This window comes from Lissotriton helveticus, chromosome 6, assembly GCF_964261635.1.
Source record: "Lissotriton helveticus chromosome 6, aLisHel1.1, whole genome shotgun sequence".
In the NCBI taxonomy this organism is placed as follows: Eukaryota; Metazoa; Chordata; class Amphibia; order Caudata; family Salamandridae; genus Lissotriton; species Lissotriton helveticus.
Window position 1 is genome coordinate 1,739,198,293 of NC_136067.1, and position 27,572 is coordinate 1,739,225,864.

Below are 27,572 nucleotides of genomic sequence, written 5' to 3' on the forward strand. Positions count from 1 at the left end.
GGGTTTTCCTGCAGGTCACGTACCTGCGCAGCACTATAATTTATAGGGTGCCACCTCTCTATGTGTCGATGCATGGTGTAATTACCATAGCTGTACTTCTTATCAGTCCCTCTGGACAGAGATTTGTCACAGATGAGACATGTGACTTACCGGGCATTTACTTTTTTTTGGCCCCGGGGAAATGTAAAGAATTGCCAGATGTAACTATCCTTTACATGGGACCTCCTTGGCTCCTCACGCAAAAACTGTCTCCTCCCTTGCTCCTCTTCCTCTTCTCTTCTTCCTCCTCTTCATTAAGGATGACCTGAGGAGGTGGTCCTCTCTTCCTAGGAGGTGGTGGTGGTGGTGGGGGTGCACCAGCTGCAGCTACTAATGAAGCCATTTCTTATCAATCAAAATAGGTCTTCCTCTCAGAAAGTTGAAAGTCAGAGTGAGAAAAAAGGTGGGGGCTTTCATCATTTGGGAAAAGAAAATGTTCTAAACCAATGAAAAGTGTTATTTTTAGGTCACATGACCTAGCCTTACATCATTAGGAAACCAAAAGTGAAATGAACCAATGAAAAGTTTTATTAACAAGTCACATGACCTGTTACGCTTGCGTTACGCGCTCCGCGCCGCGCCCCGGATCGCTTCCGGGGCGCTGCGCTTCGCGCCTCGGTTCGCACACTGGAGCACTTCCGGGTGCGCTAACGCGGCGCGTCATAAGACGCATTACGCGACAACGCGATACGTCGCCCTTACGTGACGCGTCACGATGTTGTTTTCTAACGCGGCAGTTGCGCAAACGGAACGTTTACCGGTTCGCGGCCCCAAATTGAGCTAATGGGAAGCTACCCGGTGCGCGGACCGGTAGCGAAACAAAAAAAAAAATATATATATACATAAAAAAATTGTATTAAAAACATATAAAATATATTTTTCAATTTAAAGAAGAATACATTTTAAAGCTTTTGATATTTGCTATTAAAAAAACATTGAAATTCACTGAAACAAACATAGGTTATAGACCATATATAGTTAGGAATTAGCATTTACAAAACCTTGAAAATTCACTGAAAAAACCATAGGTTATACACCATATATAGTTAGGAATTAGCATTTACAAAACCTTATTTTACTCACACAAAACCATTGAAATTCGCATATATAGTTAGTTGCACTAACTATATATCGCGCACCCGCAATCCACTGCTGATCATGTCACATATTACATCATTCATGACATGGTCAGTGACATCACTGATGACATCACTGATGACATCTCAAATGACATCACTGATGACATCTCAAATGACATCACTGATGACATCACTGATAACATCTCATTTGACATTACTGATCACATCACTGATGACATCATTCATGTGATAATATGATGAACCTCTTCAGACTCTAATATAACCTTAGATACACTCAGTGTAAACAGACACTCACAGACTGTCACTCATCCATGGAGTTACACACACACCTAGTCAGTCATGCAAAGAATCAATCACACCTCCATTTTCTCAACTATACAGTTATACACACCTTACTTATTCAAACATATACTAACACATATTTACTCTCTTATACAATCCCGGATACAAGTTCACAATGATCCATACAGCCACTCACACATTCACTGGCTCTTATGCACAGTTATTTATATATGTCAACTCTCACATGTACTGTGTTTTACATATGTACTTACTTTGACATGTAGCACTGAGATATCCATTCACTCACCAATACACTTATGCACACAGTCAACCGCCCATACAGCTGTTTCCACATGAACTTTTGAACCCATACATCTAGTGAATAAACTGCTCACACATCTATGCACAGAGTCATACACCTCCCAGCCACCCACACACAGTGATCAACACATGCAGCAGTTTACAGAACAACAGACATAATGATGCACAAATTAAGACAGTTTAGTCACTAACCCATGCACTCAGTGAGACACATTTAATCACTCACTCATACAGTCAGTCATGCACCTACTAAATCCTTCATCCAGACACTTATACATCCACTCATTCTTCAATATGTAAGACATATTTTAACTTTACAAAAACATTCAGTCACTGGATGTTGTCATCAGTGATGTCATCAGTGATGTCATTTGAGATGTCATCAGTGATGTCATTTGAGATGTCATCAGTGATGTCATCAGTGATGTCACTGACCATGTCATGAATGATGTAATATGTGACATGATCAGCAGTGGATTGCGGGTGCGCGATATATAGTTAGTGCAACTAACTATATATGCGAATTTCAATGGTTTTGTGTGAGTAAAATAAGGTTTTGTAAATGCTAATTCCTAACTATATATGGTGTATAACCTATGGTTTTTTCAGTGAATATATATATATATATATATATATATATACATTGATGCCAATCCTGCTTAGCACAGTGAAAAAACAGGGACTGACTCCGTGGGTGATGGTGCTTTCAAGGATAAGTATTTATTCCTTTCGTGATGGACGACGCGTTTCGGCAGACGTGTCCGCCTTGCTCACAACATCGCTACTCACTACAGTGCAGTATAATATAGAAACAAACAAGGTGTAAACGAAACTGAATTGTCATGGTTAGTGACTTGACGACCAAAGCAATGGAGATAATACATACTACCAAGAAAAGCATGTGAGTTTGTGCAGTGTTTCTTCTAATCCAAACAATATCGTCAGAAGAAACAACTTCATTAAAATATAGATATAAATGTTAACACATTTGTTAAATAAGGCACAAATATGAAAACGTTTTTTATGCTGTGTCCAAATGAAACAAGTGTCGGAAAATGAAATAACAATTGAATACATATGTGTCTCACATCATGCCTATTGGGTTGTTTGTGTAGGTAACATTTCCCTGTGTATGTGATTGTGTGTTCTCACGAGCTCATGGGTGTAAAATATCTAACTAGGAAGGTTGTCCTAAGTAATATTGGCAAGTTCCTTATGGCGTACCGCGAAGGGGTTGTGCCCAAGTGGGCAGTGGAGGTTACACAATATTGTGCGCGGTTCTGTGTTGCCAAGGGGACGCCCAATGAGGGTGCTCGTGGTTGTGTGATTGTGGTCTCTGACAGTCAGTATCCAGGTGTGCATGAGTATCCATACTTTAAAAAAAATGAAAATACTGGAAACCGTTACGTGGGTGGTGAAAGTTTTTTTTTGTGTTGAGAGTACATACATGTGAGATGGTTGTCAAGGAGAAAGTGGGACCGGGATTGGGGATGCAATGCTATAGTGTTTCACAGTGTTATAGGCTAGAGGTGGACACTCATTGACTCGTCTGCATTGATGCCGTTCGGTGCTTTACTGTCCAGAAGTATAATATATCTGGACTCTAATCTCCTTTAGAGCCTATTGTCGATTGCCTCCCCTGGGGTTCTTAGGGACACTATCGATTACAAAGTATGTCAGGTCCTCTGTTTTCCCTCCATGCTGGGCATTGATGTGTCTGGCCACTGGGTATGTGGGATCATTGTTGGCTATTGCCCGTAGGTGTTGTAGGATCCTCACATGAGCTGGATGAATTGTGCTCCCTACAAACCTTTTGTTACAATTGCAAACCAAAACGTACACTGCAAAATCGGTTTTGCATGTAAAATGTTCCCTGATTTCTAGTGGTGTCTTCCTAAGAGCTAAGGGAACTGTCTTTGTGTTGGTACCATGTCGACAGGCCTTGCATTTACTGCACTTGTAGAATCCTTTTGGTGATTTAAGCCAATTGAGACCTTTTGTATGTGCGGGTCCTGTTGTAACTAACTCCTGTTTCTTAGACTTGGCCCTTCTAAATGTCAATTTGGGGAGTTTGGCTCAGGAAGCTCCTATGGTAGGGTCAGTGCGCACTACCGGCCAATGTTTGTAGAGGATCTTGCGCAGGTTAGAATGATATGTGCTGTAGTCAGTGATCATTCTAGGCGTTCCATCATTGTGTTTTTCTCATTTGGATTGTGAGGTCTTACTTGTTTGTATTAGATCTTCCCTTTTCTTTGCTGAGTATTTCTGTTCTGGTGTTTCCAGTGTATGTTTCTTGTATCCTCTCTCACTCAGTCTGTTAAAAAGGTTCTCTTTAGATTTAGTGAAACCTTCTTGGGTTCTACAGTTGCGCTTCATTCTCAAGCATTCCCCATAGGGTACGCTTACTATGAGGCTTTTTGGGTGAAAACTCCCTGCGTGCAAGATAGCATTGCCTGATGTCGGCTTCCTATGTGTCTGCCTTTGTATTTAATCATTGCAGATGTAAAGTTCTAGGGCTAGAAAGACAATGGAAGTTTTGCTGGTTGTACATGTAAATTGTAGGTTGAGCGAGTTATCATTTATCTCCTGAACAAAGTCTAGTGCGCTCTGCTCGCTGCCTTTCCATAAGATGAAGATATCATCTATGTACTGGTAGTAAAGAATGACATTTTCAGACATTTGGGTGTGGTGTGTCCTCATGAGTACTTGCCTCTCCCACCAGCCCATATGCAAATTAGCATAGTTGGGGGCGAAGCAAGTACCCATGGCTGTGCCCTGTGTTTTTTTATATAACAGTCTGTCAAATGTGAAAATATTGTTGTCTAGACACCATTCGGTCATCTGAAGCAACATGATGGTGTGCTGATACAGGCCTATCTCGCGGGTACTAAGAAAATGCTTCATTGCTTTGAGGCCATCAGTGTGCCTTATACTGGTGTAAAGACTTTGCACGTCAAGTGTCATGAACACATAATCATCAGACCAAGCACAATCATATTTCTTAGTCAGGAAATCTCCTGTGTCTCTTATATAAGCAGGTAAGGATTTAACAAATGGCTGGCTGCAGAAAGAAGTCTATGTACTTGCTCGTATTTTCAAAGAGTCCACCTATGGCCAATATGATGGGCCTTCCTGGGGGACACTGTGAGTTCTTGTGTACTTTGGGGATCAAGTAAAGTTGGGGGGTGACTGGGTAGTTGTTTTTCAAAAATTCAAATTCATTCTTAGAAAGTAGTCCTTCTGTCCTCCAGTCATAGAGGCATCTGTGGAATTTTTCTTGTATGCTGACAATGTTCGTGGTGCTAATGCGGGCATAACAATTTCTGTCCTGCATTTGAGTCAATGCCTCTTAGTGGTACATCTTGAGTGGCCAGAGGACCACATTGCCCCCTTTGTCGGACCACCTCAACACTACATCAGTGCGATCCTTGATTTTTTTCATGACTGCTGAGTATTCCATCCTTTGATTATGCTTCAATGTTGTAAAATCTCGGCTGCTCCTGATAGCGAGCTCCTTAAGTTCTCTGATTACTTTGTCTGAAAAAATGTCTATATTGTCTTTGGGCATGATGGGACTGAAGACTGATTTTGGCTTGAAAGGGGTTGGAGTTATTGAGAACAAATTGATTCCTGCTTGCGCTGCTGCTTGCTCGGTCTTCAAACTCACAATATCACTTTCATTGTTCATTTCCGCCATTTCCCTCACAAATGACATGTCTGCTATGTTTAGAGCATTTGTTGTGCTGTATGCCTCATTGTCACAGTGCCTGTCTTGTGTTTTTTGTTTAGTATTAAAGAAGTGCTTGTGTAATTTCAGACTACGTACAAATTGGTGGAGGTCTATTCGTGTCTGTGCGTAATTGAAATTGGTATCGCTACAAAAGGATAGGCCTAGCACCAATGTCGGTTCTTCTTTGGTTGTAAGTGCCATGTTTGTAAGGTTGATAACTGTGTTGCCTGTTTCTATGCTGTTACTCATGGCCGTCTGTTGCGTCTGTATGTTGGCTTCCCTTTGTTTTGTGCCCCGCCTGCCCCATCTCCTGTTTTTCCACCTCCTGCTTCTGCATTGGGTGTGCTTTGTGGCATTGGATTTTGTCTTTGCAGTCTCGGTCAGAGGCTCATCAGCCATTCGACCCGTAAAAAAGTGAACTCTTGGACAGGTGTGGGGATTTGACGTGTGGCATTCATGTCGTTCGTTCCATCCGTGTCTGACTCGATTTCCGAACTCAGTTCCAATTCACTTGGCACATGTGTTGTTTGTTGGTACATGGCGGATGCAGACAGCTGCTGTCGGCGGATATTGTCAAATTTCCATGAAAAGGTGTATATGCGGCCTGTGAGGTAATCTTTCCTATCGCGTTGGAATTTTCCCGCTTTACGTTCCTTTATCGTTTGTTCCACCTTGGTGATTCTATTCTTGATATCGCTTATATATATACTCATTCGCTCGATTTGCTCTGTCCTGCCCCCATGCAACCCATTGATAGGTGTGCGCTACGCCAGCGGAGCCCACTGGCTAAATTATTTTTCAAAAGACCAAGTAGGCGCACACTCAGGATATCTGCAATACCATAGAGTTTATTGCCAGGTATGCATTTCGACAGTGAAGGCAGTCTCGACTGTCAAGGCAGTGTTGATCAAGATTGCCTTGACAGTCGAAACGCGTAACTGGCAATAAAATCTATGGTATTGCAGATATCCTGAGTGTGAGCCTACTTGGTCTTTTGAAAAAAGAAAAAAAAATCTTGGATTTGCTCTTATTCGCACATTTGCATAGTATTTGCACATGTAGGGTTTTTTTTTAACAATGAATTTATTCATCAGTATCTCCATTTTGTTTAGTCTTAAAAAAGCTTATTGGCTTTTTTTAATAATGACTTGTTTTATTGTGCATTTTTTTACTTACAATTGTTGGGTTTTTAACATCTGTGAACCTGTAAGTATTTTTTTGTGTGCCCATGCTGCTGGTTTTAGTGACAACCAATCATGTGTCAGGTCTTATGCACTTTAAATGTTGTTTGTTTCTCACTGAACGTTATGTGACCAAGGCCTCTGGATAGGCTGAAACGCGTAATGCGGGCAGGCTGCTGAAGAACTGCAACAAAAATTCTCACCTGCATGTTTGGGTCGGCTCTCGTTTCTTTTCTTGTGGAGTTCCGGGTGCCAGGGGCTGCGAGAGCGGTGGAACGAGTTTTCAGGCATTTTCCAACCGGTACTGCTTCTCCGGTTTTTGAGACGACCCCTCCTTTGACTTGTGGCAGAGCGGCAGGAAGTGATCACTTTTGGTGCACCGGAAGTTTTCTTTGGCTCCAGTGCGGAGCAGCTGCTCCCCTGGAACTCTCCAAGTGTTCCCGCAACCGAGAATGAGGCCGGCACTAAGAGACTGATGTCCCTGCATCTGCCGAGGTACTCGCTGAGGTGCGGAATAGCTGCATGTGGATTGTCTGGTGAAGGAGTGTGCGGACGGCGGACAGGGTCATTATGGCAGTTGTTCGCTTTTCCGAGTGAGTACGCATTTTTGCCCACATACAGCGCCATGTCAGAAGAGGCTCTAAGAAGCAGGGAGGAGGCGACATTGGGCATGTTTGACAATTCCCTGGCTGGGGAGTCCAATATCAATATTCAAACAGAGACTGTGCGAGAGGGGGGCTAAAACCTCCGTGACAATTTTAAGAAGCTGGAAAAGCTTATGAAAATGGAACAAGCAGAATGGTGGGAGCACTGCTGTCTGAGCAGATACCTAGAGGTGGGACGTATCCCTCGAGGGTTAAGGATCATGCTGGCACCCAGCCATGAGCAACCAGACCACAACATGCTCAGGGAATGGGCGGAGTGTAACCTAGAATCCTCACGCAAGCTGGTCACCATCTTAGTTAAATATGCGGAGAGTGACCGTGCTGTGTTACAAGAAAAAATAGAGGAATGAAACAGTGAGATCAACACCATGGAATCAGGGGCAGTGGCGGAATGCGCTAAACTTAGAGAAGATATGTTGGTCAGGCTGCGCAAGGAGGAAGATGTTATCAAAAAGAGGAAGGCATATAAATTTCAACGCAATAAGACGGTCTACCAACAGGGCCGTATTTTTAACTTTGCAAAGAAATTTGACGCCATTAAAGCCTCTAAAGCTCCATCTGGTCTTCCATCAGTCTTGGCCAGCACAAGCTCTGCTCCTGCATTGCATTCATTGTCTTCCGCTTCAGATTTGAGCTCTCTGCCTGACAGTGAGTCAGACACAGAACTAAGCAGGAATGACCCATGGTTGGGGTTTACCAGGCTTTCGCTGGCGCAGGAGGTGGACCACCTGTGCCAGGACAGGTGAAATACCCCGCGTCCCAGGAGGCACAATCCAAACGGCGCAAAACGTACAACAAAAAGCGCCGGCAATGCCGCAAAGCAGGTGTCAAACGAAAAACCCAAGAAAAGAAATTACCCCAACAAGAGATGGAACCACAAGAAGTGAATCCATCTCACAGTAATGAAAACCATGGTTAAAGTGACCCCTCTGTTCTCAATCTCACCAATGTTGCTCTTAGAAATGCTGAACTAAGAACTATTTCGCTGACACTAACATTCAGTCCTGCAAGTGACTTTAATTATGCAAAGGGCCGGGATTGATCATTACAAATACACCCGCAAATTGAATTTACACGAATATTTCATATGCAACAAATTCCAGCCCAAATCAAATGTGACATCAACCTCAGACTTGTTACCTGGCTTAACTGTCAATGACTTAGAACTGATACAGGATTTGGAAGCAATACAAAATGAAATCCCCAGCTCTGGCTTGTCAGAAGAGCATTTGGCTTTAAACACTCCGGGCAACACAAAATTCAAACCCAAATCTACCTTCACTCCATTAATGTTGCATGATAACATCGATATTTTTCATGAACTGGCCATCACAGGAATTAAATATCTTTATGCAACAACACTGAGAGAAAAGCGCAAGTATTCTGCACAAAACAGCTGCTATGCAAAATTGGTAAAAAAACTACAGGCGGATAATAACATTATAATCCGCCAATCAGACAAAGGGTGTAATGTTGTTTTATGGCCATGCTCTCTATACATGGAGGAGGCTTACCTTCAGTTGAATGGCTCTCACTGTTATAAACAATGTGATGTTATTACCGTCAGAAAAGCACAAACGGATTTCTACGCACAACTGTTGGCTTGGAGAAGCTCGGGATTACTGAGCCAAGATGAATTAAAATTCCTCAAAAATGAACATCCAGTAATTCCCGTGTTCTACCTTATTCCCAAAGTCCACAAGTACTCTGAGAAACCCCCAGGCAGACCCATGATCTCTGCACGCAGTGGACTCTTGGAAAGCACCACCATGAATATTGACACTTTTTTCCAAGAGTTTGTCAAGGCTTTGCCATCCTATGTACAGGATTCTTGTGACTTTTTGAAGAAACTAGATTACGTAGTATGGGACTCAGATTGTTGGCTAATCACTTTGGAAGTGGTATCCTTATATACTAGCATACACCATCTCGACGGTCTGAGGGCTATTCAATTATATTTGGGAAGAAGGCCTATCCAAATGTCTGACCACAATAAGATGTTGCTAGCCATGATTTCCTACTGTTTGCACAATAATTTCTTCATGTTCAGCAACCATTATTTTCAACAGATCAGGGGTGTGGCTATGGGGGCCTGCTTTTCTCCCAGTTATGCCTGTTTGCATATGGGCTACTGGGAGGAGCAGGTCCTCCATGGCACCTACCACAACATCTTTGTTGAACATGTGGTGCATTGGTACCGTTATATTGACAACATATTTCTAATATGGCGGGGTACAAAACAGCAGGCCTTGAATTTCATTGACTTGATCAGCATCAATGTATTTAACCTTGCTTTTACATCCAACATTAGCCAGGAACATGTCGGTTTTTTAGATGTAGAAATTGTCACTAAAAAAATCAAACTAGAGACAGTACTTTACAGGAAACCGACGGCAGGCGACACAGTGCTGCATGCCAAGAGCCATCACCTGGCTCATCCGATATGCAGTATCCCCTATGGGGAAATGCTGTGTATCAGACGCATTTGCAGCACTGACTCTGAGTGCCAATAAGCTCAGGAAGCTAGCAAAGCACAGTTTTTAGCTAGAGGGTACACTGCCATAATGGTAGACAGCGCTATCAGGAAGGCCAACCTCATCCCTAGGAAAGAGGCCTTGCTATATAAAACACCGGTAGCAGACTCAAACACAACCATCCAGCCAGCTGTACTTATATTGACATACAATAGGCAGCATCAAGCTCTCCGTAAGATCATCAACAAAAACTGGAGCTTAGTGCGTAATGACCCTGTCATTGGGGATCTGATGACAGCTAAGCCTGAAATTTCTTTCAGGAAAGCACGCTCAATGAGCGATGCTCTGGTCAAGTCTAGTCCTGAGGTTGTCGCTAACACAACATGGTTGCAGGCCAGGCGGCCAGTAAGGGTTTTAGGAAATGCTCTGCCTGTAAAGCCTGTAAACATGGGGTTAGCAGAACTGAGTATAACATTCCTTTTTCTGATATCCCATGTGCTATCCACAAACAGCTGACGTGCAGACTGAATTTGCGGTGTATGTGCTGGAGTGTCCATGTGGCCTGCAATATGTTGGTAGTACCAAATGGCAGGTCCACAAATGGATACTCCAGCACATCAGGGCAATCAACACTAGTGATACCGCTTATTCTGTTGCACGTCACTTCAAAGAACATCATAAAAATAAAAGTCAGCTGTTAAAGTACTTTGTTATGGATGCTGTTTCCCCCCTTAGAAGGGGAGGAAACCGTGAGGCCATCTTACGCGCACTAGAACCTAGGTACATTTGTAGAACTAGACTGCAAGACCCCTCTAGGCCTGAATTCTAGCAAAGACTTTTATACCTGTCTCTAGTCTGAATCCCTAGCACAGAAGCACCATTGGGAGTAGGTGTATGACTCTGTGCATAGATATGTGAGCAGTTGATTCACTAGATGTATGGGTTCAAAAGTGCATGTGGAAACAGCTGTATGGGCGGTTGACTGTGTGCATGAGTGTATTGGTGAGTGAATGGATATCTCAGTGCTACATGTCAAAGTAAGTACATATGTAAAACACAGTACATGTGAGAGTTGACATATATAAATAACTGTGCATAAGAGCTAGTGAATGTGTGAATGGCTGTATGGATCATTGTGAACTTGTATCAGTGATTGTATAAGAGAGTAAATATGTGTTAGTATATGTTTGAATAAGTAAGGTGTGTATAACTGTATAGTTGAGAAAATGGAGGTGTGATTGATTCTTTGCATGACTGAGTAGGTGTGTGAGTAACTCCATGGATGAGTGACAGTCTGTGAGTGTCTGTTTACACTGAGTTTATCTAAGGTTATATTAGAGTCTGAAGAGGTTCATCGTATTATCACATGAATAATGTCATCAGTGATGTGCTCAGTAATGTCATCAGTGATGTCATCAGTGATGTCATTTGAGATGTCATCAGGGATGTCATCAGTGATGTCATTTGAGATGTCATCAGTGATGTCACTGACCATGTCATGAATGATGTAATATGTGACATGATCAGCAGTGGATTGCGGGTGCGCGATATATAGTTAGTACAACTAACTATATATGCGAATTTCAATGGTTTTGTGTGAGTAAAATAAGGTTTTGTAAATGCTAATTCCTAACTATATATGGTCTATAACCTATGGTTTTTTCAGTGAATTTTCAAGGTTTTGTAAATGCTAATTCCTAACTATATATGGTCTATAACCTATGGTTTTTTCAGTGAATTTCAATGGTTTTGTAAATGCTAATTCCTAACTATATATGGTCTATAACCTATGGTTTTTTCAGTGAATTTTCAAGGTTTTGTAAATGCTAATTCCTAACTATATATGGTCTATAACCTATGGTTTTTTCAGTGAATTTCATAGGTTTTTTAATAGCAAATATCTATATGTATGAAAGTAATATTTTTTATTAGAAATTTTAAAATGTGTAAATATTTTTTTTTTATTATGTGCCCCGGTACGCGCCCCGGGGCGCTCCCGGGGCATGTACCGGTGAACGTACCGGGGAGCGTCCCGTGAGCACTGCTCCCGCGAACGAAAACAACATGATGACGTTTCGCCTAGTCGCGTGATGCGCCGCGTAAACGTGACGCATCGCGTCACCGCGTGATGCGTTTCTTAGGCGCGCTCCGTAAACGTACCCGGAAGCGCTCCGTGGCGCGACCCGGAGCGCGAAACGTAAGCGCGCCGGGGCACGTAGCGTAAGCGCGTCGGGACATGTGACCTGAAAATAACACTTTTCATTGGTTCTCAACTTTTTTTTTCTACAAATGATGAAAGCCCCCTCCTCTTTTCCTCATTCTTACTTTTTTCTTTGAGAAAGCAAGAGCTATCTGTGAGACATGGCTTCAGTAGTAGCTGCAGCTAGTGCACCCCCACCATCACCACCCAGAAAGGAAGGTCCACCACCACGGATCCTTCCAGGAGTTGAAGAAGAGGAGGAAGAAGATGATGAGGACCAACAAACCATAACATACTTGCCTGAAGAACCAAGACAAAGCCATGTCAAAGTTCATTATATATGGCAGTATTTTTCCATTCCTGCTGGGCAAAAAAAAGTGAATGCCCCGAAGGTGACATGCTTAATTTGCAAAGAGGTCATGTCCAGGGGCAACCCAAATAAAAAATATTCATTTGGGAACTACACAATGATCCGCCACATGCAGAGGTGGCACCCTAACAATCTGGCACAAGCTGAGGTACGGGATCTGGCTCAGAAAAAAAGAGACCATCAGGCCAGCACCTCCTCAGGTGAATCTTCATTTGCAGCACCAGAAGGGCGCGAAACAGTACCAAATATAAAAAAAAAATTTGGTGTAATAAAAATGGTCTGCATTTTTTGCGGAAAGACCCTCTGCTACGGGGAACTAAGCATTCACCTTATTAATGCTTCCATCGACAACCACAACTGCAGCAAGAGAAGAAAGCAGTAGTTTTTTGTTTTTTTTCTCCTCTCGAGCTACTGTTAATTCCCAGTTTTTTGTTTCTTGTTTTTTGTTGAGCCCTTTATAATGGCTGTTTTTCGTTGTTTCCCCCCCAAAAAACCCAAAAAAAACATAAAATTGTTCAAAAAATACAAAAAAAACAAAAAATGTTCAGAAAAATTAAAAAAAATATAAAACAACAAAAACATAAAAAAAAGTTCTTTTCAGAACTACCTCCCATTTTTAAAAAATTACTAAAATTTTAAGCACTCTTGACTTCATTTTTCTCATTGGTGCGCTTCCCGGTACGCGCACCGGTACGCGAACCGGAAGCGAACCAAAACATTTTTTTTTAAAAAGAAGAGTTAGTATAAGAGAAGGAAACAGAGAGTAATGTTAAAAGAAAGACAGCTAGAGGGAGTAACAGAGAGATACTGTTTAATAGATCTATTTACCGAAGAAAAGATGGAAGAGGGTATAATTGTGAAAAACAAAATAGATAAGGAAGTGAAAGAAAAGAAGGAGAGTAGAAGAATAATAAACAAGAGTTTCTTAGAGAATGTGAGTGAATGTTCAAAATAAGAAGAAAAATAGTAAAGGATGTGGAATGAGAGGTGGGGATAGAACCGGACTAAAAGAACAATCCTGAGGGAAAGTGTTAAGAAAACAGTGAGCAAAAGTAAATAGGAATAAAACAAGATGTATGATAGTGACTAAGGTTAAAACATGTGGAATAAAAGAGAGAAAAAACAGAAAGCAGAAAAGAAGAAGTGACAGAAAAGGAATGATTGAAACAGCAAAGAAATGTAAATAACATAGGGGCATATTATCAACACAGACGATAAACTTTTCGCTGCTTTTATCGGCAGAAAACTGCCGCTAAAGCCGCTTTTGCGGCAGAAAACTGCCGCTAAAGCCGCTTTTGCAGCAGTTTTCTGCCAATAAAAGCAGCGATAATTTTATTGCCTGTGTTGATAATATGCCCCTTAGTGTGCTTGAACTACAGGGAGAAAGCATAATGAACAAGTAGTGAAAGAGTGATCAGTCAGAGACAGTGAGAGTAATAGAACAGGAGTGAGGAACTATGAGAACAGAGGGACTGAGAAAAGGAGTGGAAGGAGTAGAGTAAGTAAGTAATAGAGAAAGGAATGAGGGAAATAGCAAAGGCAGGAAACTGAGGGTTAAAGAAATGAAGCAGTGGAACTAATTGAAGTTAAATGTGATAGAAATGTAACGAAAAGAGTACAAAACATTTACCTTATAATTGTTGTTAACTTAGTCACTTGTTATTTTTATACTTTCAATCTGTGAAAGAAAGAACAAAAATTTGAAAAATATTAAAACATGTATTTAAAAATTAGAAAAGACAAGGGAAAAGATTGACAATCATCCAATTTTACAAAGAAATAAAGTTAGAGATAAACATGCAGAAAAAAAGAGAAAGAAACGGTGATAGACAGTCAGACACAAAAAGAAATTGAAATAGAGTAAATTACTAAGAGAAAAAAAAGAAGATACTTTCAGTGACAGAAAAGAAGGATAGAAGAGAAAACTAAATTGAAGTTCTGAAAGCTACTAAAAGAAACTGAGTAAGGTAAACTATATAAGGAAAGGGTGAATAAGGAAAAGAGAGTGAGGGAGAGAGGTGACAGAGAAAGTGAAGGAAAGAGTGTCAGATACAGACTGAGTGAGGCATCTACACAATGTGATTCATAATGTTAGGAAACACAGGTAATGTAATTGAAAAACGTTCAATTTTTTTTGTTTATTCCACAATCACATCACTTGTGTTTCTTTTGCTTAGGTATCTCATTGTGCAGATGTAGTCTAGCATATGAAAGACTACGCAGAAGGTGACCACTGTATGCAACAACTTTGACACTTACAGAAGCCTCTGCTTCTCCATGCCCCCTACACAGTCCTAAATATATACATTTTAAACTAACAGTATCTTGTTGCAGATGAAGTGAGGCCTATCTTGCAACATGGTGCATCTTTTGCACTGCTGCTGTGTCACAAAAGTGACACAACGGCAGCGCAAAAGAGGTGCACAGTCATCATAAAACTGCCCCTAACATTTTAAATGATTGTTTCAGGATGCCGATAAGGTGTGGCCTATCCAGAGATTTGTTTGAGGTGCGGTCTACTCAGAGTTACAGATTAAATTTAGGCTTGTTGAAGAGTACAGAGGAGATAATACATGTGCAAGCCTACCAACGAAGTGAGTCATGTCCACTGCACTCTTGAACAAAGGCCAGACCTCCTCTGTCTCCCTGGACAGGCCTAAACCTCATCTGCACAATGTGATTTGTAATGTTAGGAAACACAGCTGATATAATTGAAAAACGTGCAAATATTTTTGCTCATTTAACAATCACATCACCTGTATTTCCTCAGCTTAGGTATCTCATTGTACAGATGTAGTCTAGCATATCCAAGAGTACGCAGAAGGTGAGGACTGTATGCAACAGAGCAATGTACATTACTCACCTCCCTTGACACTTACAGAAGCCTCAGTTTCTCCATGCCTCCTACACAGTTCTAAATGTATATCATAAATACAAAAAGTACAGAATTAATTATACATGTTAAATGGTTTATTTTTGCTGTTCTCAGAATATATCAAATTTCACTAAAAACAGTGACTTGAAGGTATTCATCATATAACAGCGGGGAAAAAAACCCAATCAAAATGATTGAGTTTAAAAAACCCATATAACATAACCAATCAGAAATCAGAACTCCTCAAAAGTAACTTACTTTCCATGACGTCGAAGGATGTCCTATGAACAGCTTATACTCTGTTGTGCTGTTATTACTTTCAGCCCGCCACTTTCTGAAAGAAAAGCTCAATCGTTTTGACAAATATGTTACATACAATAAATGACTTCTCGCTCTCTACCGCACTTCTCCTCAAGGCCAAATCGTGTAAGAGCCATTTATAACTCTTGGAATTCTTCTAAGCAAATCCCGTCATTTTCTTTTTCCGCAACTTTCAGAAAGAAAACGTTCAAGATCACTTTCACAATCCTGTACTAGTAATATCTCACCCTTCTTGCTCACTCATGTTCCACATTTCCTATGACACTGATACTGCTTACTATGAAGCAGACTTACACTACCTCTATGACTACTACAATTATTTAATTCTCTACATCACTTTTAATCACAAAGCAATTTAAAACAGTACATAAAATTATATCAACTCCTAAAATCATTATAGGCCAGTTACCTACCCAAAATTCTTTCTTCTGAAAACAGAAAGTAAGAATATTTTTAAATAAAAAGGCAACATTGTTTCATAGTGCAATGTGAATTATTTCCGGAACATCATTTTTTTTTACATTTTGAATAAGATGTGTAATAAGTGGATGTTGTCAAAGGACCATCATGTCATATAATAGCTGCAGTTAGAAATGTTCTTCCTAAAATCAACGACTGTGTAGCCATAACATTTGTACTTAAAGTTGAAAACTTATTTTCATCACGTTTATATAGTTGGAATTTTTAAATGACATTATAACCAAAAGTTTGTTCAAAATATGTCGACAGCATTGCAGACTTACATTTCCTCTACTCCATGTTTTGATTGGCTGCTTGAATTAGCTTATTAAAAGAAAGTTTTTCTGAACTCATTCAAAGTGCAGTTATTTTTCCATGACGTCAAGTGTTATGGTAAGAACACCGTTTGCTTTGGGAAATACTCTGTTGTCCTTTAACTAATCCGTGCCCACCACTTTCTGTAAGAAAACCTTCTTTTTTTTCAGTAACTACTTAAAACTCAAAAATAAATTTTGACTCTGTACTACACTTATCCTCAAGGCCAAATAGGGTAGGAGCCATTAGAACCTCTTGAAATTCCTCAGAGCAAATCCAGAGATTCTTTCCCTAAAATTTTGGTTGTAAAAACACCAGGTAAGAATTTTTAAGGTCAAAAGGCAATTTTTTTTTGTAAGTTAAAACAGAATCATTGCAGAATGACCAGCCGTTTCTAGACTTCAAATAAGCTGTGTAATGGCCTGATGTTGTCGAAGGTTCGTCATGATATATAATTGCTGCAGTTACAAAAGTCCTTCCTGATATTGACAACTGCGAAGCCACAAAAGTTTTAATTAAAGTTGTCAATTTTGTTCCATCAGGCCTACATCGTTGGAACATTAAAATGACATACTGGCCATATGTTCGTATAAATAATGTTGACAACATTTCAGACTTACATTGGCTACACTCCATGTTGTGATCGGCTGCTATTACTAGCTTATTAAAGGACACTAATTTACTGTCTGGCAAAGTTAAATATATACATTTTTCTGAGTCTACACTAGTAGTACTTGATACCCTACAGTTCTCGCAGTCATGCTGCCATTGATAAGAAAGGCCAAACAGGTGATCTACATCTACACCTTCATCTTGTAATACATCAAGCATATACATTAAAAACTCCTGACAATCTTGCTGAATATTTTGAGAGAATTGCGTTTGACCTGAACATTTGTCTAACAGATTTCGAATTTCAGACACACTTTCTATTTTTGTTCTATCAGTGCTACATTTCTCTAACACAGAATTCAACAAACTGCAAAATCTCTGATCCGAATTGACCACAATGTCTTCTTTTAAAGTTTCTAGAGAAAACAAAACATTAACCACTACATTAGCATAGCAGTTGACACCAGAACTGTTTTCAAATTGAAAACCAACAACATCTTCAACAAAATCCTTTTTCTTTCTGCTTATAATTTCGGGTTCATCGACTTTTCGTCTTTTTGCTACAACCTCTCTACTATTGGTCACATTTCTTCGTTTCCGGCCTACCACACGTTTCTCAAACAAAGGATATTGAGGCAAATGTGGCGCATACTCTCTTCTTAACCTATTGTATTCCTTAACACAATCTAGATCCGCACAAATGTTTGTGACATCACACTCAATCAAGTACAATCCCGATAAAGTTCTGACTCGTTACAATGCCACATATGCCATACCCTCCTTGAACACAGAACTGCCAATATTCACCAATGCACTGTCTACACTTAAACCTTGTGATTTATGGATTGTCACCGCATATGCCAAGCAGACAGGAAACTGCTTACGGCGAACATATAAGTCTTTTACAAGCAAAAAACCTAGCAGAGCAACGACCAATTAGCTGTACTTCCTCAATGCCATCAAATTTAATTTTTAAAAATTCAATTCCATCTCTATTTCTGTATTTCTCAAAATCAACAACATTACCCATTGATCCATTTACCAGACCTCTTTCAACATGTAAATTCCTTCTTAAAATGATACGGCAATTTAAGCACACATTCAGAGTCTTTTCAAAACCTGCAGTTTTAGATACAGTCTTCTCTAATGAATCCAATTTTGATTTCAAATTCTCAGACAAAATAATAGTTGCTCCCATATGCTCTACTCTGTCAAAAGCTTCCAGTTTCACAATCTCTTGATTTACTAAATGCAACATTTTGTTGTTGAAGATGGCACATTCTGCAAGAGTTGGCATCAAACATATTCCAGATTTCTTCTCAAGTAATTTTCCGAAAAATATTCTCAGGCACAACGTCTTCTTCTGGATACAAATTTGACAGTAATCGTACATGTAAAGCTTCTTTCCCATGCTCGGTCACTTTTCCAATTCTAACATCTTGTAGAATATTCTTATAATCTTCATCCTTCGCTTGACGCATATTTTCACGCAGTTCAACATAATTGAAGTTTAACCATATATTGACGTTGCCAATGCTCCCTAGGCACTTCCTGGTATCTTCATGCGTGAGCATTTTGAACACAGGTTGTCCTTTCACTGGTGTCAGCTGCAGAAGATCACCGAAAACAATGATGTGCTTGCCACCAAATAACACATCATACTCTGTTTTGAGAACTTCTTGCATTCTCAAATGCACAAAGGCAAGCATGACATTGGAAACCATGCTTACTTCGTCAATGATAAGAAGTTTCATTTTCCTCAAGACTCTTGAAACTTCACAACAAGCATCTCCAGATAACTTGTGGTATTGTAATTTGTTATCATGCTCCACTGGCAGCATCAGTAGATGATGCAAAGTAATACCTTTAATGTTATGTGCTGCCAGTCCAGTTGGAGCGGTTACAACATAAGACAGCGATGACTCAGTCCTTTTCTGCAAAGAACATGAAATTGCTTTAATGAGGAAACTTTTTCCAGTTCCCGCTTCTCCACTCACGTACAGTCGGACAGGCTTCAACGACGTACCTGAGCACTCTTTCTTCTCATGACTTAATCCATGATCAATTTGGTTGGTAACTACGTCATATATTTTCCTTTGCTCAACGTTGAGTTGTCTTTCCAAGTCTTCTAAGTTAACCGCATCCTCCTGAGCATGTGCCATGGCTCTTTCCACTTCAATCATGGCAGTGGCAGCTTCATTTTCGATAACTGGTCCTCCTAGTGGATCCTGACTCAATGAAACAGAACTCTGACTGACCTGAGAACTGTCTCTAGCAATCTCGGCTGCAATCGTTGCTTCCTGCTCGATTTCCGCATTCAACATTTCTAGATATTTGGGAAAAACAGGACATTCTATGGTCTCCTTGGCGGCATTGAAAGAATCTTCGTAACAGAGGAAATCTCCAAGCAGTTCCTCTTCTGCACGCCAAGGATTGAAAAGTTGCAAAAGTGCTAAATAGAAAAACTCTTTTCTTTCAGGAGATTCACCACTCAATTTTCGATGATTTACCAATTGGCATTTTCTTTGCTTGACCAGACATCCCTCACTTCCAATTACAGCATACACTCCTTTATCAATATCTTCTTTGATGTTCCTCTTGAATATGTAATTTTGTAGAACGTCATACAGACAAACATTCTCGAGGTGACTGCTTCTATTTGGATAATATGTATCCAACATGTTGGTCTTCAAAATATCTGTACTATTTGGCTCCTTTTCCGCCAAATACTCAATTTCCCGTACAAGTTTCAGAACTCGATTACGCGTTGCAGCAAGACCAAGACTCGCCCAAATGATACTCCTGGATTTGGCATAGAGACTTGCTGAAGACAACCGGTCAGAACATTCGTAAGCTCCGATTTCTCGATGCGACAACATCTTCAGACTGAAACTCTACAACTTCTTACTGAGGCTCTTTTCATGGGAAATGTCCTCCCACATATCCTTCAATTCTGTCTTTTCTTTTTTGGTGATGTAAGATGTCACATACCGAGCCACAGCCATACAGTTATCAGCCACAAATTGTATATCCATGTTAGCATTCCACAAGGACAAAATCACTGGGTTGTAGTGGTTGATGTACTTGGACTCTTCGTTTCTTTTCAAATTGTATGTATTTTTGGGTGATTTCTTCATCACATTATGACGCAGCGAAGACATCAAACTGTTCACTCTTCCTTTGGAAATCACCGGTCGTGGAAAGGCGAAACGACATTTTGTGTAGAACTTGTCCTTGTTTCTGAATTTACGACAACAGTACTTTCCACAACGATGGCTTTGGAAGCGTAAAACTTGTTCTCTTAGGTTTTTGTCTTCCTTTGCCTTTGGAACAGCACATGTAGAATACTGTTCTATGAAACTCATCACTAAGTCATCTGGATCTGTTCCAAATTTGGGTGCATCTTTGATCCACAGCAGCATATGTATATGAGGAACACCTCTTGCTTGGTACTCCTTTCTCCAGAAGAAATCCAACACCTCTCCAAGAGGTGGATTTTTCTTGTTCATGATGAAAGACATCATAGCTTTAAATCTATGATTGAAGTACCTGCATACATTCACTGGATCCAAACAGCACAGTTCTCCGGGTGTCTTGAATTCGATATTTTCAATATTTCCATTTGCCTCTCGTAGAAATTCAAGTAAGTCTTCCCAGCCATACTCGGCACAGCTGAGAGTGAGTTCCTAAGTTCCTCAGCATACATTTTAAATTACCATGACGACGGTACCAGTACTCATTAGTACCACGCTGACACGCCATGAGATTAATCAGGTGAGAATCCAAAATACTGTCTTGCACATTGACTTTATCCATAAAGTCACTTGCCGAGATATTTTGCATCTGTACACCACTTTTCAAGATGTGGTTCACTGCATATGACAGTCCAGACAGATCGCTTTCAAACAGTAGATGAAACAAATAGGTAATGCATTGACGAAACCTAGGATCTTCTGCATACAATCGTAAAGTGCGGTATTCAGAAGCAGGAATTTGATCAGGTCGCTCATCATATCTTCCTCCTTGACCTGTTGGAAATAGCTGTGGGAAACACCGAGCTTCCACACTTTCCTCCCAAACACTAATGGGACTTCCTTTGGCTTGTTTCATTTGAAACAACTCAATAGCATTCCCCATGACTTCCTTGGAATGCAAAGGATGAACACTATAATGTTCATATATTTCTTCATTTTTAGAGGCTTCTACTTTCTCAATTTGACCAGCACACAAATCGCTATCCTCTTCTTCAACATATACATTCTTGTAGTACTTATTGTTTTTCTTCAAATACAATGTTGCCTTTTTGACTTTCCTAACATCCACTAAATCTTGCCAGATTTTCTTACTCTTTGTCGGAACCCCATTAACTAAGATAACCAGAGGTTCCTCTTCCACTTTCTCTACCCCAATTGTATTAATGTTTTTCTTCAAATCTAGAGGCAAATAAACAACTCTTCCCTTTAATCCACTCTGTAAATCTGACTGAGGCAATTTCCCTGTCTTTGGCTCCATTCGTACAATAGCCTGAAAGGGATGGATACTTTGAATCAAAATAGATTCATAAGTATTTAAATCCTTCAATTCAGAAGGAATCTCAACCAATTCCAGATTATTATGAACCGCTCTAGCAGGCATCCGGTTTTGATTTAATTTGTTACAACAATAAGTACCCACACGTTGATCCGATCCCAAATCAAAACAATTTTCTACCATCAAGTATGTTGCAAAATCCTTCCATTCACTATTATTTTCCCTTTCACTTTTCGCATATAAATCCACTAACTTAGTCTGATTCTTATAATAAGTGCGTCGACAACACACACAAGTTAAATTAGGCCTCTCACTTGATTTCACCTGAAACGTGGCAATTTCCTTCTGAAAATTATCTGTACTGGAAACCTGTACACTATCTTCCACATTACCTTCTTCTTCTGGGTCAATTTCAACATTCTCCTCTTTACTTGCAAAGTAACAAAACTCAATTTCTTCACAAATATTCTTCACATCTACTTCAGAACACTGCAAAAGAGCACGGTTTAATTGTTTAAGCATAATTGCTGGACTCTTAGCATAATACAACATTCTAACTAATTTTCTCACTTTATTATGATGCACTGCTAGCATCCTGAAATGATGAAAAACACTCTGGCATACTCTCCTGGAAAGACAAGCCAGTGAATGACCATGCAAACCTGTCACTTCTCTTACTCTGCAAGGATCTAATTCTTGCAACAATTTTATTTTCTGTTTTAAACTTTTCTTATTAAATGTCCGTACAAAATCACAAAGAAAATTGATGTAATCCTGTCGCACACTGCAAATACTACTACACTTCCAGGTATACACTGGTCCCTTAGGACGTCTTCCTAAAACCTCATTACCTAACACCTCTTCTGCCTCTGTTGTCACAAGTTTTTCTTTTTCAACTGGACAACCATCTTTCACCTCATAAGCTCGACCACTGGTGTCAACTGCATGCACCAAATCAATATCCTGGAAATAACTCTCCTCATTAAAAAATGCCTCACAATTTGAACTAATTACAAAAAGGGGGTGGTGATGGACAGAGTATCTGAGTTAATCAGAACACTCCTACCCAGTCAACAGATCAGGGCTTGATCCATCACCGTTTTTTAGCTCACTGCACCATCCCAGTTCAGAACCTGGCTATATGCAAATTAGTCTGTCCCTGGCCCAGTGCATCATGGGAACAGGGCAGACCAAACTACCAAGCCAATTCTTCACTGGAAAGGAAACAAGCTTCCGGGGACCGGTTTCTGGCATTACAGCCATCTTCGGCCCAGCTTGCTTGAATCCTGATGGTGCAATGAGCAAGGGACTCATGTCTGAGCATACCCTTCCACACTCATGGTGGCCAAAATAATTACAAAAAGGGGGTGGTGATGGACAGAGTATCTGAGTTAATCAGAACACTCCTACCCAGTCAACAGATCAGGGCTTGATCCATCACCGTTTTTTAGCTCACTGCACCATCCCAGTTCAGAACCTGGCTATATGCAAATTAGTCTGTCCCTGGCCCAGTGCATCATGGGAACAGGGCAGACCAAACTACCAAGCCAATTCTTCACTGGAAAGGAAACAAGCTTCCGGGGACCGGTTTCTGGCATTACAGCCGTCTTCGGCCCGGCTTGCTTGAATCCTGATGGTGCAATGAGCAAGGGACTCATGTCTGAGCATACCCTTCCACACTCATGGTGGCCAAAATAATTACAAAAAGGGGGTGGTGATGGACAGAGTATCTGAGTTAATCAGAACACTCCTACCCAGTCAACAGATCAGGGCTTGATCCATCACCGTTTTTTAGCTCACTGCACCATCCCAGTTCAGAACCTGGCTATATGCAAATTAGTCTGTCCCTGGCCCAGTGCATCATGGGAACAGGGCAGACCAAACTACCAAGCCAATTCTTCACTGGAAAGGAAACAAGCTTCCGGGGACCGGTTTCTGGCATTACAGCCGTCTTCGGCCCGGCTTGCTTGAATCCTGATGGTGCAATGAGCAAGGGACTCATGTCTGAGCATACCCTTCCACACTCATGGTGGCCAAAATAATTACAAAAAGTGGGTGGTGATGGACAGAGTATCTGAGTTAATCAGAACACTCCTACCCAGTCAACAGATCAGGGCTTGATCCATCACCGTTTTTTAGCTCACTGCACCATCCCAGTTCAGAACCTGGCTATATGCAAATTAGTCTGTCCCTGGCCCAGTGCATCATGGGAACAGGGCAGACCAAACTGCCAAGCCAATTCTTCACTGGAAAGGAAACAAGCTTCCGGGGACCGGTTTATGGCATTACAGCCGTCTTCGGCCCGGCTTGCTTGAATCCTGATGGTGCAATGAGCAAGGGACTCATGTCTCAGCATACCCTTCCACACTCATGGTGGCCAAAATAATTACAAAAAGGGGGTGGTGATGGACAGAGTATCTGAGTTAATCAGAACACTCCTACCCAGTCAACAGATCAGGGCTTGATCCATCACCGTTTTTTAGCTCACTGCACCATCCCAGTTTAGAACCTGGCTATATGCAAATTAGTCTGTCCCTGGCCCAGTGCATCATGGGAACAGGGCAGACCAAACTACCAAGCCAATTCTTCACTGGAAAGGAAACAAGCTTCCGGGGACCGGTTTCTGGCATTACAGCCGTCTTCGGCCCGGCTTGCTTGAATCCTGATGGTGCAATGAGCAAGGGACTCATGTCTGAGCATACCCTTCCACACTCATGGTGGCCAAAATAATTACAAAAAGGGGGTGGTGATGGACAGAGTATCTGAATTAATCAGAACACTCCTACCCAGTCAACAGATCAGGGCTTGATCCATCACCGTTTTTTAGCTCACTGCACCATCCCAGTTCAGAACCTGGCTATATGCAAATTAGTCTGTCCCTGGCCCAGTGCATCATGGGAACAGGGCAGACCAAACTACCAAGCCAATTCTTCACTGGAAATGAAACAAGCTTCCGGGGACCGGTTTCTGGCATTACAGCCGTCTTCGGCCCGGCTTGCTTGAATCCTGATGGTGCAATGAGCAAGGGACTCATGTCTGAGCATACCCTTCCACACTCATGGTGGCCAAAATAATTACAAAAAGGGGGTGGTGATGGACAGAGTATCTGAGTTAATCAGAACACTCCTACCCAGTCAACAGATCAGGGCTTGATCCATCACCGTTTTTTAGCTCACTGCACCATCCCAGTTCAGAACCTGGCTATATGCAAATTAGTCTGTCCCTGGCCCAGTGCATCATGGGAACAGGGCAGACCAAACTACCAAGCCAATTCTTCACTGGAAAGGAAACAAGCTTCCGGGGACCGGTTTCTGGCATTACAGCCGTCTTCGGCCCGGCTTGCTTGAATCCTGATGGTGCAATGAGCAAGGGACTCATGTCTGAGCATACCCTTCCACACTCATGGTGGCCAAAATAATTACAAAAAGGGGGTGGTGATGGACAGAGTATCTGAGTTAATCAGAACACTCCTACCCAGTCAACAGATAAGGGCTTGATCCATCACCGTTTTTTAGCTCACTGCACCATCCCAGTTCAGAACCTGGCTATATGCAAATTAGTCTGTCCCTGGCCCAGTGCATCATGGGAACAGGGCAGACCAAACCACCAAGCCAATTCTTCACTGGAAAGGAAACAAGCTTCCGGGGACCGGTTTCGGGCATTACAGCCGTCTTCGGCCCGGCTTGCTTGAATCCTGATGGTGCAATGAGCAAGGGACTCATGTCTGAGCATACCCTTCCACACTCATGGTGGCCAAAATAATTACAAAAAGGGGGTGGTGATGGACAGAGTATCTGAGTTAATCAGAACACTCCTACCCAGTCAACAGCTCAGAGCTTGATCCAACACCGTTTTTTAGCTCACTGCACCATCCCAGTTCAGAACCTGGCTATATGCAAATTAGTCTGTCCCTGGCCCAGTGCATCATGGGAACAGGGCAGACCAAACTACCAAGCCAATTCTTCACTGGAAAGGAAACAAGCTTCCGGGGACCGGTTTCTGGCATTACAGCCGTCTTCGGCCCGGCTTGCTTGAATCCTGATGGTGCAATGAGCAAGGGACTCATGTCTGAGCATACCCTTCCACACTCATGGTGGCCAAAATAATTACAAAAAGGGGGTGGTGATGGACAGAGTATCTGAGTTAATCAGAACACTCCTACCCAGTCAACAGATCAGGGCTTGATCCATCACCGTTTTTTAGCTCACTGCACCATCCCAGTTCAGAACCTGGCTATATGCAAATTAGTCTGTCCCTGGCCCAGTGCATCATGGGAACAGGGCAGACCAAACTACCAAGCCAATTCTTCACTGGAAAGGAAACAAGCTTCCGGGGACCGGTTTCTGGCATTACAGCCGTCTTCGGCCCGGCTTGCTTGAATCCTGATGGTGCAATGAGCAAGGGACTCATGTCTGAGCATACCCTTCCACACTCATGGTGGCCAAAATAATTACAAAAAGGGGGTGGTGATGGACAGAGTATCTGAGTTAATCAGAACACTCCTACCCAGTCAACAGATCAGGGCTTGATCCATCACCGTTTTTTAGCTCACTGCACCATCCCAGTTCAGAACCTGGCTATATGCAAATTAGTCTATCCCTGGCCCAGTGCATCATGGGAACAGGGCAGACCAAACTACCAAGCCAATTCTTCACTGGAAAGGAAACAAGCTTCCGGGGACCGGTTTCTGGCATTACAGCCGTCTTTGGCCCGGCTTGCTTGAATCCTGATGGTGCAATGAGCAAGGGACTCATGTCTGAGCATACCCTTCCACACTCATGGTGGCCAAAATAATTACAAAAAGGGGGTGGTGATGGACAGAGTATCTGAGTTAATCAGAACACTCCTACCCAGTCAACAGATCAGGGCTTGATCCATCACCGTTTTTTAGCTCACTGCACCATCCCAGTTCAGAACCTGGCTATATGCAAATTATTCTGTCCCTGGCCCAGTGCATCATGGGAACAGGGCAGACCAAACTACCAAGCCAATTCTTCACTGGAAAGGAAACAAGCTTCCGGGGACCGGTTTCTGGCATTACAGCCGTCTTCGGCCCGGCTTGCTTGAATCCTGATGGTGCAATGAGCAAGGGACTCATGTCTGAGCATACCCTTCCACACTCATGGTGGCCAAAATAATTACAAAAAGGGGGTGGTGATGGACAGAGTATGGTGATGGACAGAGTATCTGAGTTAATCAGAACACTCCTACCCAGTCAACAGATCAGGGCTTGATCCATCACCGTTTTTTAGCTCACTGCACCATCCCAGTTCAGAACCTGGCTATATGCAAATTAGTCTGTCCCTGGCCCAGTGCATCATGGGAACAGGGCAGACCAAACTACCAAGCCAATTCTTCACTGGAAAGGAAACAAGCTTCCGGGGACCGGTTTCTGGCATTACAGCCGTCTTCGGCCCGACTTGCTTGAATCCTGATGGTGCAATGAGCAAGGGACTCATGTCTGAGCATACCCTTCCACACTCATGGTGGCCAAAATAATTACAAAAAGGGGGTGGTGATGGACAGAGTATCTGAGTTAATCAGAACACTCCTACCCAGTCAACAGATCAGGGCTTTATCCATCACCGTTTTTTAGCTCACTGCACCATCCCAGTTCAGAACCTGGCTATATGCAAATTAGTCTGTCCCTGGCCCAGTGCATCATGGGAACAGGGCAGACCAAACTACCAAGCCAATTCTTCACTGGAAAGGAAACAAGCTTCCAGGGACCGGTTTCTGGCATTACAGCCGTCTTCGGCCCGGCTTGCTTGAATCCTGATGGTGCAATGAGCAAGGGACTCATGTCTGAGCATACCCTTTCACACTCATGGTGGCCAAACGGTGTTGGATCTAGCCCAGATCTCTTGACTGGGTGAGAGTATTCTGCTTAATTCAGAGACTCTGTCCATCACCACCCCTTGTTGTAAATATTTTTGTCCACCCTAAGCGTGGAAGGGTATACTCAGATGTGAGTCCCTTGCTCATTGCACCATCAGGATTCAAGCAAGCCGGGCCGAAGACGGCTGTAATGCCAGAAACCGGTCCCCGGAAGCTTGTTTCCTTCCCAGTGTAAGAATTGGCTTTTGTAGTCTGGTCTG